The following is a 7,287-nucleotide window of genomic DNA, read 5'->3' as shown; positions in this document are numbered from 1 at the left end:
AGGCTGGTGAGGGTTGTGACGATACTTGGAGACCAGCTCCAGTATCCGTCCGGTGTGCACCAGAGGAAGCTTGGTCTGTCTTCGTCCAGAAGGCAGACAACTGAGCTACGCGTGGCCAACCTCAAAAGGCACGCGTGGTTACTTTGTTACTCCCTCCCCCCTGTCCCCTCTGCTTGATCTCTGTATATATATATATATATATATATATATAAAATACAGTCACCATACAAACAGAATTACAACCTGTTTTCATTATTATACAATTTCCCCCCTTTTTCCACATCACGCATCCCACGCACATTACGAAGGAGAAAGGGACATAGCAGAGCAGCCGACATCAGCAGAGACCAGACCACCGACGACGAAGGAAGGCACCTTGAGGAAACCAGCCCCGCCCAAGCTTACCACTAGCTATCTCACAAAACCGACTTCCGGGGTGCTCTCGAGTTGAACATCCCTGGAGTCTGTACAGTCAGTTTGTGTGCCAACCGCTGTCTCAGGGTGGCCAGCACAAAAATATATCGGCCAAATCGTGGGTCGTAAAGCCACGAAAGCCGATCATCAGACATAGTCTGAACATACTCCCCCCGTTGGAATCCAGAGGATCGGATTCCAAAACAAATGAATTAATCAAGAGACTAATGAAGCATGACAAATGAGATAACAAAAGAACACAACAAAAAAGACATAAACAATACACAATCAGTAATCAAAACAAAGGTTCGTCCACCGTCAATCGTCCCGCTGTACATTAACAGCTGACTAAGCCCGCAAGAAACAACTAACAAGGTAAACAAACAACCAAACAAACAAACAAAAAACCAACACCAGTGCTAGGTAACAATATTGTTAAGCCGTTACATGTCCCGTATGCATTGATAGCTCCATTACCAACACCAATCAACAAACAAGAGCCAAAAAAAAAACTAAATGGAAACACATTTAACTAAATCACAACACAAATTAAAGACTCCAACTTTAATGTGGGACGTTTTGAACGTTCGCCACACCGTTGCACAAATTCACTGAGTGCTGCTCGACTGGCAGTCGAGCTACTCGCCGGACTGCTCGCTTGGTGTTGCTGATGGATGAGTAGTAGGACCTACTCCTGTGCCCCTGTCTGCCTGGGGCCGCTGCTGCATGTGCTGGTGTGGTAGCACCCTCGCTCCGGGCTGATCGACCAGATCCTCCTGCTGTTGCGCAACTAGTGGTGCGCCAACTAGGAACTGGCCAGGAGTTATGGGAGCTGGGTTGGGAAGGTCGAAAGATGTGAGGGTTAAAGGGCGCGGGTACATTGCGCTTCGGCAAGCGGGATCTTCGTACCGCGGAAATACGCGATTCGTCCAGGGGACGCGTAACTGTCTTGACTGGACGTCTCGCGCCAAAACAAGATAACGGATCACGACCCGTTGTGTGATGGCAATTCCGAGAATCGCTTGAAACTGTGGGCGCTTCTAGAGAGCCGCCCAATATCCAGCCGAAAGCTGTATTCATCATCGCGATGCGTCCTCCTCTGTCACCGCGTGACTTGGAGGGAACTAAAATGGTACGTTTGCCATTGCGTAACATCGCATGATAGGCGTCGCTGCCTATCACCATATCCACTGTACCGGGAATATCGAATGACGGATCGGCAAGGGGGAGATGAAGCGGCAAATGGCTCCGAATCTCGGACACGTTGCGCGATGGAAGTTGATTCGCGATCTCGGGCATGATTGCGCAATCGAGATCAACACTGGAGCCCTGATTGGGGATGCGCGGTAGAATTCGAATTACCGCGCCACTAGTAATGGACGTCCTATTTGAACCTATTCCTACCAGGTTGACGTCCATCCTTTTCGACTTTAAGGCGAGTCGCCTTCTTAAGTCTTCAGAGATGAGGTTGAGTTCGGAGCCGTTATCTAACAATGCTCGAACCTTGTGCGAACGCCCATCTCCGCCGCGAACTTGTACTTCCACGGTGGATAACAGGACAGTTCGGGCGTGAGAAGGCGATACGCGTCTCACCGAGTGTAAAACCAACGATGATTTTACGGGTTTGGCGTTCTCTGATTTCTTGGGGCTCCGATAATGTTTGGCCTTATTTGAAGGCGAAGTTTGGTATGGAGTTGAGTCATGCAACATGGTGTGATGGGCATGACCGCATTTGAAGCATCTCTGCTTTGTTTGGCACGCGTGAACTATGTGCCCTGGTCTCAAGCAGTTGAGACATAGTCGACGTTTTATGGCGTTCGACCTACGCTCATCACCGCTCATTTGGCGGAATGATGGACAGGCTAGCAGAGAATGACTTCCGCTGCAACTGATGCAGGAGGGGCGTTCCCTCCTCACATGCAGAACTGCTGCCTTCGGATTCGTAATGGTTCTTGGTCGAGGATTCGACTCGCCTTTTAAGACGAAGTCGGCATTTGCCATCGATTGGCACTGAAGCGTCAGAAATTCGATGAGTTTGTGGAATGTGCACTCCTCATGTTTTGGCGCTTGAAGCTCCCATTGTCGAACCGTGTATCGATCGAGCTTCCTAGTGATGCACATGACCAAAATGTCGTCCCAAGTGTCGACCGGAACGCCTAAGTTGGCCAGTGCACGGACGTGCATGTTAAAATCGTCTATGCAGCGATGCAAACTTGCGTAACTATTGGACGCAATTTGTTCCGCGTCCAATATTGCGCGAATGTGGGACTGAACAACAATTTTTTTATTGTTGTAGCGCTGCTCCAGAATGGACCAAGCGCGGGAGAAGGAATCATCAGATAACTCTAAGCCACTGACTACGCGATTGGGTTCTCCTTTTAGGACTGCCAACAAGTATTGGAAACGGGCGAGTTGAGAAGTTTCGCCGGCCATAGCGACCAAGAAGCGTTGTGAGAAAAGGGGCCAATTTTGGACGTTGCCTTCGAAGGTGGGCAACTCCAAACGGGGCAATTTTATTGCCGAATTTGATTGCGATACAGCGGAAATCGTGACGGCAGCGCCACCTACCGGCGACGCGCTCAGTTGCAGCTCCCGCAACCTGAGCATTTCCATACATCGTTCGAGGGCGATTAAGTATTCCGTCTCGAACTCGTCAATGACGGACTCGGAGGCCCGAGCCTCCGCTTCGTCCAGCTCGTCAATCTGAGCTTGGACCGATTCGAAATCAGACAACAGAGGTTTAATTATCTCGAGTCTGATTTTGAGCATGGAAATACTCAGATCCCCCTCCAAATGGTTCGCATTTCTCGTTAACCGAGCGCGAATGCTTTTCCGCGTATTCCGAAGTGCTTCCATTTTGGACACGACAAAAAATAAACAATGGACACGGGAAAAGAAACAAAATGGCGACCATAAATCACAACAACAACAGAAAAATGCTAATTACGACCAACCTAGATTAGACGACGTTGGAAGACCAGCTCTGAAGAAATCCGGCTCTTTCGAAGGACCAAATGTACAGACTCCAGGGATGTTCAACTCGAGAGCACCCCCGAAGTCGGTTTCTTGAGATAGCTAGTGGTAAGCTTGGGCGGGACTGGTTTCCTCACGGTGCCTTCCTTCGTCGTCGGTGGTCTGGTCTCTGCTGATGTCTATCTCTCTCTCTCTCTCTCGTACAGTGTGCGTAAGGGAGTGTGATACAGGACAAAGGCGGGAAATTATATAATAATGATAACAGGTTGTAATTCTGTTTGTATGGTGACTGTATTTTATATATATATATATATATAAATACAGAGAATAAGCAGGGGGGGGGGGGGGAATAACAAAGTAACCACGCGTGCCTTTTGAGGTTAGCCACGCGTAGCTCAGTTGTCTGCCTTCTGGACGAAGACAGACCAAGTTTCCTCTGGTGCACACCGGACGGATACTGGAGCTGGTCTCCAAGTATCGTCACAACCCTCACCAGCCTCTAGCTGGTGATTTCGGTGGCGAGGTGGGCCCCGTAAACACCGGGGTGTTAACGCGCCAAACCGCTATCGACAACTGTCAGTTTGTGTGCCAACCGCTGTCTCAGGGTGGCCAGCACAAAAATATATCGGCCAAATCGTGGGTCGTAAAGCCACGAAAGCCGATCATCAGACATAGTCTGAACACATACGATAAACGCGCTGCAGATAAGAATATTTTTGGGAATTAGTATTGAAAGGATCAAGTGAAAAGAGTGCAACGTGTCTAGAGTACCGAACTGGGATTCTGAAATTAACCATATTCTGTAAATCAGAACAATCAAGGAAACCATTTATGAGCTTGTAGGAATCTCGTCGTCGTCATCGTCATCGAAACCTTCGAGAATACTCCGCAACAACAAACTACATTCCCGAAACCCAGACGATATGCACCTGCAGTCGTTATATTAAACTCAGGCGGAACGCCCCTACCAGTCGAGTGGAACCAAAACGGTCGAAACACGCCGCCACCATTAAAATACATCGAGCGGAACAGCATCAAGCATTCCAGAAAATTCGACGCCTCGACGAAAACAAAATTCCTCTCGTACGCGTCAATAACCACTTCCATCAAGCATTCCAGAAAATTCGACGCCTCGACGAAAACAAAATTCCTCTCGTACGCGTCAATAACCACTTCCACCAAGCATTCCAAAAACACTATAAAAGGAGGTACAACCCAAACAACGCCAGTCGACCCACAGCAGCAAGCGTCGACACACAGCAGCAGACCAGTCAACATACAGCTCCTGACCAGCCACCACTACACTACGCGGACTTGGAAGATCAACCAGCCGGACGAGCCAGCAACACACTGCCGTATCCAGAGACCTTCCGTACATAGCTGAATGCTGAGCCAGCGACACTCTACCATATCCAGAGACCGCTGAACGACATACTTTTGCCCACAAATACCATACCTTTGTACAACCATAGGCAAACAATAAAACTTTATAAAACTAGCACAACAGTGTTTCGTTAGGCCGGGATACGGTCAACACACATGTAACCCGCCTACATTGGTACTAATCCGACGTGATCTACGCAACCTTCTGATCATCCAACAGCGCTGTCAACACATCGCTACCCCGCCTACATTGGTGACCCCATCTTTGAACCACACAACAGTGTTTCGTTAGGCCGGGATACGGTCAACACATCGTACCCCGCCTACAAGCTTAAAGAAGAATATAGCATCAGTATGTCGTTAAAAGAACAGAAAGATTGTTAAAAGATAGGATTTTTAAAATGTCGGAAACAGTAGAATGGGTATAGGTAGGAAAAAGGTAGCGTAAGGATTTAATAAATTTAAGTTGAACTTTATCAAATATGGAAGGAAAAGCCTGTTCCTCTTGTATCCTGCTCGCGCAAATTAAGTGAGGCTGTACGATGGGGGGAGAGAGAATTTTACTACACGCCACTGATAAATATACTACCCGCTTTTCATCTGTATTCATGGTAAACGAACATTTTCCATTTTTCGATGCGGTGACAGTAACCAAATGGCACCCCAAGAACTCAGCAGACGACAATTCAGCGCAAAATCACAAGAACAAACCTCATTTAACCAATCTAATAGAATAGAACGCATCCTCGGCTTCAAGCTCAGGTAGTAATCCAGCATGTTTGTGGAACGTTCGTTGAAATTGATGGTATCTCTTTCGCACAGCTTTTTCCCATTTTTTCAAAAAGTTTTTAATGCGTTTTCAAAGATGGAAAATTCATTCAATTTTGAAAATATTCATGAACAACCGTCTCGTTCTCCGACGAAAGGGTCTCTTGGACTGTATTCGTTGGGGGGGGGGGGGGGGGGGTGGCCTCATGTTGAAGGCTTTAAGGGTCAAATTCCTTTCAAAATCCAAATCCAGTCAAAATCCTTTAAAGCGGGCTTAAAAATACCGGGATAGACGGCAACAAATCTTACGTGTGAACGGTTTCTAGACCAAGATTCGCAAACCCGACTTCATGGGTTCTGCTATTCATATCAAACATGTACGCGTATATGTATGTACGAGTATATATTCACATATTTATCGACCATTGATTTAATTAATATTGAATTTACCATTAATTTGATTTTATTTAATTAACCACTGATTGACATATGTATGTGTATGTAAAGGTTGGGTGGTAGAATCAAGAAAAAAGCTGTACATATGTCACGAGCATTCAGCGCCATCTACTGAAAATTCTATTGTTTATATGTAGGTAGGTATGTAAGTAATTTTATACACCGATTAAAATTTTCATCGGGTCTATCACTAACACTTTATACACTACAGTGAGGACTAGTGGTTTGCATATAATTGTAATTGTAATTTTTTGCTTTTGCTTTTTGTTTTATCTATTAATTTTTTATTTTATTTTTTGTTTTCTCCCTCTTATTTTATTATGTAGGCCATTGTGGCGCATTAGGTTCTTCCTGTAATGCCACAAGGGTCAAAAACGTTAAATAAATAAATAATGCTTTCAAACTAAGTGGTCACGGGTTCGATTCCCACTGGTTGCTGCTGGCCAGACCTTGGTTTATGACTCCAGTTCTATCGTTTCCTATCAGAGTTTGCCAATTTATCTTACTTTCATTGAAACAGTTCCTGCAAAATTGGCATCCCTGTCCATAGCTCTCATAAAAAGTTCAGTTATTCAGCATCTCGATTTTTCGCCGATTTGTATAAATGCTGTAAACGTATTCATTGATATCTATGTGGATGTTAATCGTATTTGCTTTGTATAATGCTTAAAATATTTCTGTACAATGTTTAACCATAGATATCGTGTTTAATGTTAAAATATTTAATAATTATGTATTTATAATTGATATTTTTTTGATCTGTATAGTACGCTAAAATAAAATACTTGGGAAGGCGACAAACCTGATGGACTCGACACTGTCAAGTTTAATAAAACAAAGTAAAGGAAACACTGCAGCCCCTTCCAAAAAGTAGTTATTGGCCGGTTAAACTAAAACAATACTTGAAACCAATCAAAGAATAAAAAAATAGCAACTTCAGAGAAAAAAAAGTTCTCGTTAATTTGAAATGATTAATTTTTTAATTTAAAAATCTAAATGGCTTATAACTGGCCTTTTCGCATTACTTTTTTCAATTTTCAATTAAATTTTACTTTCAAATGTCATTCACAAAGGCAAATAAGAAGAGGTTAGTAAAAAGATCACAATTCCAAAAATTCTTTCACAACTCTTATACATATTCTTAAGTAAATTGATACAACTGTAAAATTGGCATTGAACTCATTGAATATGTTAATTTAATTCTAAAAATATTACTCGCACGTTAATTGACACGAACAACATACACATTTCGAGCCCATCGATATGTCACCTCGCCTAGTATGTGTACATATA

Source organism: Arctopsyche grandis, chromosome 8 (genome assembly GCF_051622035.1).
Source record: "Arctopsyche grandis isolate Sample6627 chromosome 8, ASM5162203v2, whole genome shotgun sequence".
Lineage (NCBI taxonomy): Eukaryota > Metazoa > Arthropoda > Insecta > Trichoptera > Hydropsychidae > Arctopsyche > Arctopsyche grandis.
Note: the sequence above shows the minus strand (reverse complement) of the source record.